Source organism: Babylonia areolata, chromosome 33, assembly GCF_041734735.1.
Source record: "Babylonia areolata isolate BAREFJ2019XMU chromosome 33, ASM4173473v1, whole genome shotgun sequence".
Taxonomy (NCBI): Eukaryota; Metazoa; Mollusca; class Gastropoda; order Neogastropoda; family Buccinidae; genus Babylonia; species Babylonia areolata.
In genome coordinates, this window is record NC_134908.1 from 6,092,668 (window position 1) to 6,100,167 (window position 7,500).

Below are 7,500 nucleotides of genomic sequence, written 5' to 3' on the forward strand. Positions count from 1 at the left end.
CTTGTTAGTTGTAGGTTTCCTTCTTCCATGGTTTTTGCCTGGTCTCTGGTGTTCGCAAGCGCGTGCACACTCACACACAGACACAGACACACACACACACACACACACACACACACAGCCATAGCCATCGTGACAGTGTTGGCGTGCCTTAGTAGTAGTCTTGTGTTGTTGTTGAGGGTGGTGGTGGTGGTTCCAGGAGGCGTTCCCGTTTCGCTTGTACTTGTAGGTTTTTGGTTTTTGCTCCTCCCTGTTTGAGATAACATGATGATAATATATTGTACTTGTATGGTGGTGCAGACTCTCCATGTAAAGGGCTCAAAGCGCCTCACATGAGACAAAAGATATACAATAGTGCACTATACCACACAAGAGCACATGAGGACCTAGGAGTGGATAAACAAAATCTATATATAATACATACACCAATACAGTACTACAAAATTGCAGATCTAGAATAATCGCAGGAAGGAGAGGCACAAAAGCCCTCCCCCCCAACCCGTGCGTTCCTACCCCCCCTCCTCCCTCTGCCCCCCGTTCCCCCCCAACACACACACATGCGCACGCATTCATTATATTCAAGCGCCAACCCACAAGCACACACACACACCACAGGAGTACTACAGTGGGGGGGGGGGGGGACACACACAAAGGAAGCGCATTGGGTTGGAGGGGACAGAGAACGATGCGTCGTCGCATCCAAAGGCCATTGCTTTAGGGAATAGGGAAAAAGGTATTTCAAGAAAATGTGAATCAGGAACAGGCGAACATAGAAAAGGTAAATCAGGTACACGTGAATCGGAAAGAGGTAAATCTGGAGCCACATGATTCTGGGGGAAAACAGGCGAATCAAGAAATGAGTCAGGAACAGGCGAACATAGAAAAGGTAAATCAGGTACATGTGAATCGGAAACAGGTAAATCTGGAGCCACATGAATCTGGGGGGGAAACGGGGCGAATCAAGAAAATGTGAATCAGGAACAGGCGAACATAGAAAAGGTAAATCAGGTACACGTGAATCGGAAACAGGTAAATCTGGAGCCACATGAATCTGGGGGGGAAACGGGGCGAATCAAGAAAATGTGAATCAGGAACAGGCGAATATAGAAAAGGTAAATCAGGTACACGTGAATCGGAAACAGGTAAATCTGGAGCCACATGAATCTGGGGGGGAAACGGGGCGAATCAAGAAAATGTGAATCAGGAACAGGCGAATATAGAAAAGGTAAATCAGGTACACGTGAATCTGGGGGGAAACGGACGAATCGAGAAAATGTGAGTCAGGAACAGGCGAACATAGAAAAGGTAAATCAGGTACATGTGAATCAGAAATAGGTAAATCTGGAGCCGCATGAATCTGGGGGGGGAAACGGGCGAATCAAGAAAATGTGAATCAGGAACAGGCGAATATAGAAAAGGTAAATCAGGTACATGTGAATCGGAAATAGGTAAATCTGGAGCCACATGAATCTGGGGGGAAACGGGGCGAATCAAGAAAATGTGAATCAGGAACAGGCGAACATAGAAAAGGTAAATCAGGTACACGTGAATCGGAAATAGGTAAATCTGGAGCCACATGAATCTGGGGGGGGAAACGGGGCGAATCAAGAAAATGTGAATCAGGAACAGGCGAACATAGAAAAGGTAAATCAGGTACACGTGAATCAGAAATAGGTAAATCTGGAACCACATGAATCTGGGGGGGGAAACGGGCGAATCAAGAAAATGTGAATCGGAAACACAGGCGAATCGGGAACAGGCGAATCGGAATGACACCCGTCTTTGAGCCAACCAGGCTAGTTTGCTTTTGTTTTGTCTTTTCTGCAGCCTTGCTAGCCAGCTAGACAAGCCAGTCTGGCAAGTAGTGTTGCAGTGGATTTCCTACTTTTCAGAAGTTGTGTGAATATACTGCGACACTGGTGTGTTAACTCTCTCCATACGAACGGCGAAAGAGACGACGTTAACAGCATTTCACCCCCAATTACCATCATCAAAATATTGCAAGCGGAAGGCTCTTATACTGAAGAGGTGAATGTTGACAAAGAATACCACAATTCTGACGACGGAAGCTAAAGGTTGGGTCATTCAGACACCCACTGGACATCCGAGGGGTCTGTGTAGAAGAGAAGAGAGGACTGGCCATACTGAGTGAGTTAAACCCTTTCGTGACAGCCAGCACGCTTTAAGTTGGCTTGTTTAGGTGATTTTTTTTCTTCTTGGAAGACTGTATAAATTATCCAGCACTTTCCTGTATCCCTGTATGGCTGTGGGTTATCATTTCTGTACACTTTTCCTGCAGTGCATAGCGGAAGAAAAAAAAAAAGGGGGGGGGGAGTGTTTTGTAAACTGTTGAGAAGAGAACTCGTTATTATTATTTCTTGATTGAAATGATGCGGAAGGAGCCGTAATTAGTGCATTTGATTTCTTAGGTCGTTTGACTTAACAGGTGATGTTTGTTGCGTTGCAAATGAATGGCAGTTAACGGGTTGGCGTACGTTTATTAATTGTAAACAGCAGCATGCTTGACTAATCGCAACTCATGATCGGTACAATGTTGTGCAATAGATTGCAATAGAATGCACTGCACTGCACTGCACTGCACTTTACTACACTACAATACTCTACACTGAACTGGAAAGAAACAACACAACACAACACAACACAACACAACACAACACAGAACTATACAACACAATGCAATGCAGTGCATTGCAGTGCAATAGTATGCAATGCAAGACAATTCAGTACAGTAGAATACAGTACAGTAGAGTGCAATACAATACAAGACAAATACAATTCAGGACAGTACGGTGCAGTGGAATGCAGTACAGTACAATGCATTGCAGTCCATTGCATTGCATTACGAAACAGCCTTTAACTCACTCAGTACGGCCAGTCCTCTCTTCTCTTCAACACAGACCCCTCGGATGTCCAGTGGGTGTCTGAATGACCCAACCTTTAGCTTCCGTCGTCAGAATTGTGGTATTCTTTGTCAACATTCACCTCTTCAGTATAAGAGCCTTCCGCTTGCAATATTTTGATGATGGCAATTGGGGTGAAACGCTGTTAACGTCGTCTCTTTCGCCGTTCGTATGGAGAGAGTTAAAACTGGCTGGCAGTAACACTACTAACAGGCGTTTTAAAAGATTCCATGTGGCTGTTGACCAAAGAGTTATTAAAGAAAAGACATCCTCTTACCAGAAGAAGAGTTGGAGAAAGGTTACCCAGTGACTTGTTGATGAGAATTTGTTGTTTTTTTGTATTCTATTACTCTTTTTGTCACAGCAGATTTCTCTGTGCGAAACTCAGGCTGCTCTCCTCAGGGAGAACGCGTTACTACACTGAGAGCACCGCCCATTTTTTTTGGTATTTTTTCCTGCCTGCAGGTTTTGTTTTAAAAAAAATTTTTTTATGTTTTCCTATCAAAGTAGATTTTTCTACAGAATTTTGCAAGGGACAACCCTTTTGTTGCTATGGGTTCTGTTAGGTGCGCTAAGCGCATGCTGCACACGGGACCTCAGTTTATCGTCTCATCCGAATGACTAGCGTCCAGACCACCACTCAAGGTCTAGAGGAGGGGAAGAAAATGCCGGCGTCTCTGCCAGGATTCAAACCGGTGCTCTCAGATTCTCTCGCTTCCTAGGCAGACGTGTTACCTCTAGGCCATCACTCCACACTGCATTGTTTATTCATTTGCCAGAATTACTTTTTCTGTGGGATTATTTGCACAGTAGAAAGAACATGTATACATAATATATATATATATATACATATATTTTTTGGGTTTTTTTTTTTTGCATGCTTGAAAAAACGTTTGTTGCACTTTGAATTATGATAAGCACAAAAATATGTATTATTAAATCTACGATGTTTACCTGTTAGGATGCCAATGGTGTTTTTTTATTTCTTATTTTATTTTATTTTATTTTTTTTACAAATTCTGTGTGCCTGTCCTTTGATGCCATTTGTTGGAACTGGGCCAAACTGCTGTCTGGGGGTGGAGAGATTTTTTACCCTTATTTATTTATTTATTTTTATCTTTTCTCAGGAAGGCCTAGAATGTTCAGCAGTTCTTTTTGACTTTTTTTTTTTCCCCCTCAGGAAGGGCATTTTTGTTTAGTTCTTTTGTCTCGTTTTGAGGTGCGCTGATTTTTCATTTCAAATTTCATTCAGTTTTTATTTGTTTGTTGTTGTTTTTTTGTTGTTGTTGTATTTTCATGTGTTACGAACGTTTATTTACTGCTGACTGATTTACGTTAAAATTTCATGAGCTATTTAATGATCGGTGTACTTGTCTTATGGAAAAAAAAGTTTATTCATTCTTAAAAAAAAAAAAAAAAAAAAAAAAAAATCAATTATCTATTTGTTTATTTTCGTTTTTGATTATTTATTCATTTATTCTATTTTATTCATGGAATTGCTGATTACCATCTAGTTTGTTTATAAGCTGTGTATCTATTTTGTCAATGTGTAACTATTTATTAACTGTTTACTGATTTACTCAGATTTTCATTTGGTATTTATTATCTATTTTAATTTTTATGCATGACAAAAGAATACTTCCATAAATATATGAATAATGATACTTCTTAGCATATTGCCTTTATAACAATAGTTATGCATAATAAACATATATATATATATATATATATATATATATATATATATATATATATATATATATATACATACACATAATCATACACATTTACATGCATTTATATATGCATGTATATATTGTTGAACCTGAAATATTGTTGTGCTTTTTTTAGATTCAATCATTTTTTTTTTATGAGTTAATGTTTTCAAGAAGATTCATATATCGATTCGTTGACAAAATCTTGAGAGACAGAAGTTTGTTCACAATATCTGATTGAGAGAAGTTTGTTATTAACATGTGATTGAAAGAAGTTTGTAGACACTATTGCATGGGAGAAACCTGTTGACAATATCTGATTGAAAGAAATTTATTGATTATATCAGATTGAAAGAAGTCTATTGACAATATCCGTTTGAAAGAAATTTATTGATTATATCAGATTGAAAGAAGTCTATTGACAATATCCGATTGAAAGAAATTTATTGATTATATCTGATCGAAAGAAGTCTGTTGACAATATCCGATTGAAAGAAATTTATTGATTATATCTGATTGAAAGAAGTCTGTTGACAATATCTGATTGAAAGAAATTTATTGATTATATCTGATTGAAAGAAGTCTGTTGACAATATCTGATTGAAAGAAGTCTGTTAGCAGTATCTGATGGAGAGGACAAAATCTGATTGAAAGAAGTCTGCTGACAATATGTGATTAACAGAAGTTTGTTATTAATATGTGATTGAAAGGAGTTTCCAGACAATATCGCATGGAAAGAAACCTGTTGACAGTACCAGTTTGAAAGGAGTCTGTTGACAGTATCCGATTGAAAGAAATTTATTGATTATATCTGATTGAAAGGAGTCTGTTGACAGTATCCGATTGAAAGAAGTCTATTGACAATATACAATATATGATTGAGAGAAGTTTGTTGACAGTATATCTAATCGCAAAGAAACCTGGTGATGATATCTGAATCAAAGAAATCCTTGGACAAAATCAGATCACAGCAAACAAGAAGTCCTGGTGGTGACAATGATTATATCAATCTGATTTGAAATGTCTGATCACATTTATTTGTTGGAAAAGAGTCTGGGACCATTCCTGATTGAAAGAGAGTCTGTTCACAACATCAGACCAGGAACTTTTAACTCTCTCCATACAAACGGCGAAAGAGACGACGTTAACAGCGTTTCACCCCAGTTACCATCATCAAAATATTGCAAACGGTAGGCTCTTATACTCAAGAGGTGAATGTTGACAAAGAATACCACAATTCTGACGACGGAAGCTAAAGGTTGGGTCATTCAGACACCCATTGGACATCCGAGGGGTCTGTGTAGAGGAGAAGAGAGGACTGGCCGTACTGAGTGAGTTAAGATCGAGTAAAGACTGTGATATGGTCAAGAAAGATTATAGAAAGGTTACAAACAGCAGGGAACGCATGCTGTTTCTGCCTTGTGTAATTCAACTGTTTCTGAACGTGTATTTAAAAAAAAAAAAAAAAAAAAAAAAAAAAAAAAAAAAAATCGTCTGCGACATTTCATTGTTCTACAGGTGCTTTTTCATTTAATGCAGATCTGGTGTTTTTTTTAATTTCTTATTATTTTCTTTGTTGAGTCTTATTGTTCCTGTTCTTGTGCCTTGTTTTAATTTTATGTATATATATTAATCTTGGCAGGGATGTTGAAATGAACTCTGAGGAGAAGACAATCTATTTTTGTTGTCTTTTGGTGGGATTTTTGTCATTCTTGATGATTAATTTTGTAGTCCAGACATGCACGCTTTTGAGGATTTCTATATATATCTAATGATATATAATCTCACTTTCGATATATCACGGTTTTATTTTCACAGGTTTGTTCTACAACCTCTTGTTTTAGAGTTTTTGTTGTCTTTGCTGATGTTATTTCCCTTTTGCCTTCAGAGTTTGTAAGAAGGAGCCTTAACTGTTTTCATCAGTAAACATTTCTAGGAGACACTGGTGTGTTTGTGCGTTTATCTGAAATCTTTTTTTGTTTTTGTTTTTGTTTTTTGTTTTGTTTTTTTGTACGTGTATGTGTGTGCACCCATACAAACATAACTAGATACTCGCACACGCGTACACACACACACACACACACAAATATAAACACACAAGCACACGCACTCACACACACACACACACACACACACACACGCACACACATTTGTCCAGTGCACAAACAAACAAATGCGCATACACTCACATTTTTACTATCACACACAAATGAACACACACACACACAAACTCGCAGAGATATTTTACTATTGCACACACACACACAACAACAACAACAACAACAACAACAAACCCTTCTACGTGTATTTAGGACAGAAAAAAAGAAAAGAAAAAAATCATCGCAGAGAACGGAGAGATCTGAAGAGCTGATTAATTATACACCCTTGTCTTGCTCTCCTGTGCACGAGAACACGAAAGAAGCAGTGACGTCAGACCGAGCCAAAAATAGTCCGGGCTGCCATTTCGCTAATGCGGAACAGGTGAAATTACCAAACCCCACCAACCCTAAACTCAGATTTTGAACCTGACCAAGAGAGACACCAAAATAGATACTAGTGTCTATATGACCTGACCAGGAGGCAGCCTAAGTATTTCTTGTTTCGTCTCAGACGGAGAAATGGGTTTTCAGTCTTTTAAGTCAGATCTCTTTTTTTTTCTTTCTCTCCCCTATTTCTTCTTCTTTCTTTTTTTTTTTTTTTTTTTACTCTTCCAGGATTAAAAAAATAACAACAAACAACAACAAAAAAAACCCTCTTTTTACCTCAGATGTTCAGACTTTATAGTCATGTCTGTAAAATAAAAAAATATGGGTTTGTGGGTCTGTTTTAATGAGTTCTTGTCTGGGAAAGAGAGAGGGTGTGTGTGT

At 38.4% G+C, this 7,500-nt stretch overlaps 1 protein-coding gene across 4 annotated transcripts in view; it reads left to right on the forward strand.

The window, feature by feature from the left end:
* Positions 1-1,535, forward strand: part of LOC143277262 (2-hydroxy-1,4-benzoquinone reductase-like) — a 15,237-nt gene extending 13,702 nt beyond the window's left edge. Inside the window, exons 3-4 of one of the 4 annotated variants that reach the window (XR_013053713.1) lie at positions 1-1,222; positions 1,303-1,535. The exon at positions 1-1,222 is cut by the window's left edge and continues 443 nt beyond it. The gene's annotated coding sequence lies outside the window, so the exon portion shown is untranslated. The other 3 variants (XR_013053712.1, XR_013053714.1, XM_076582049.1) reach the window with 3 other exon arrangements.
* Positions 1,536-7,500: the final 5,965 nt, after the last annotated feature.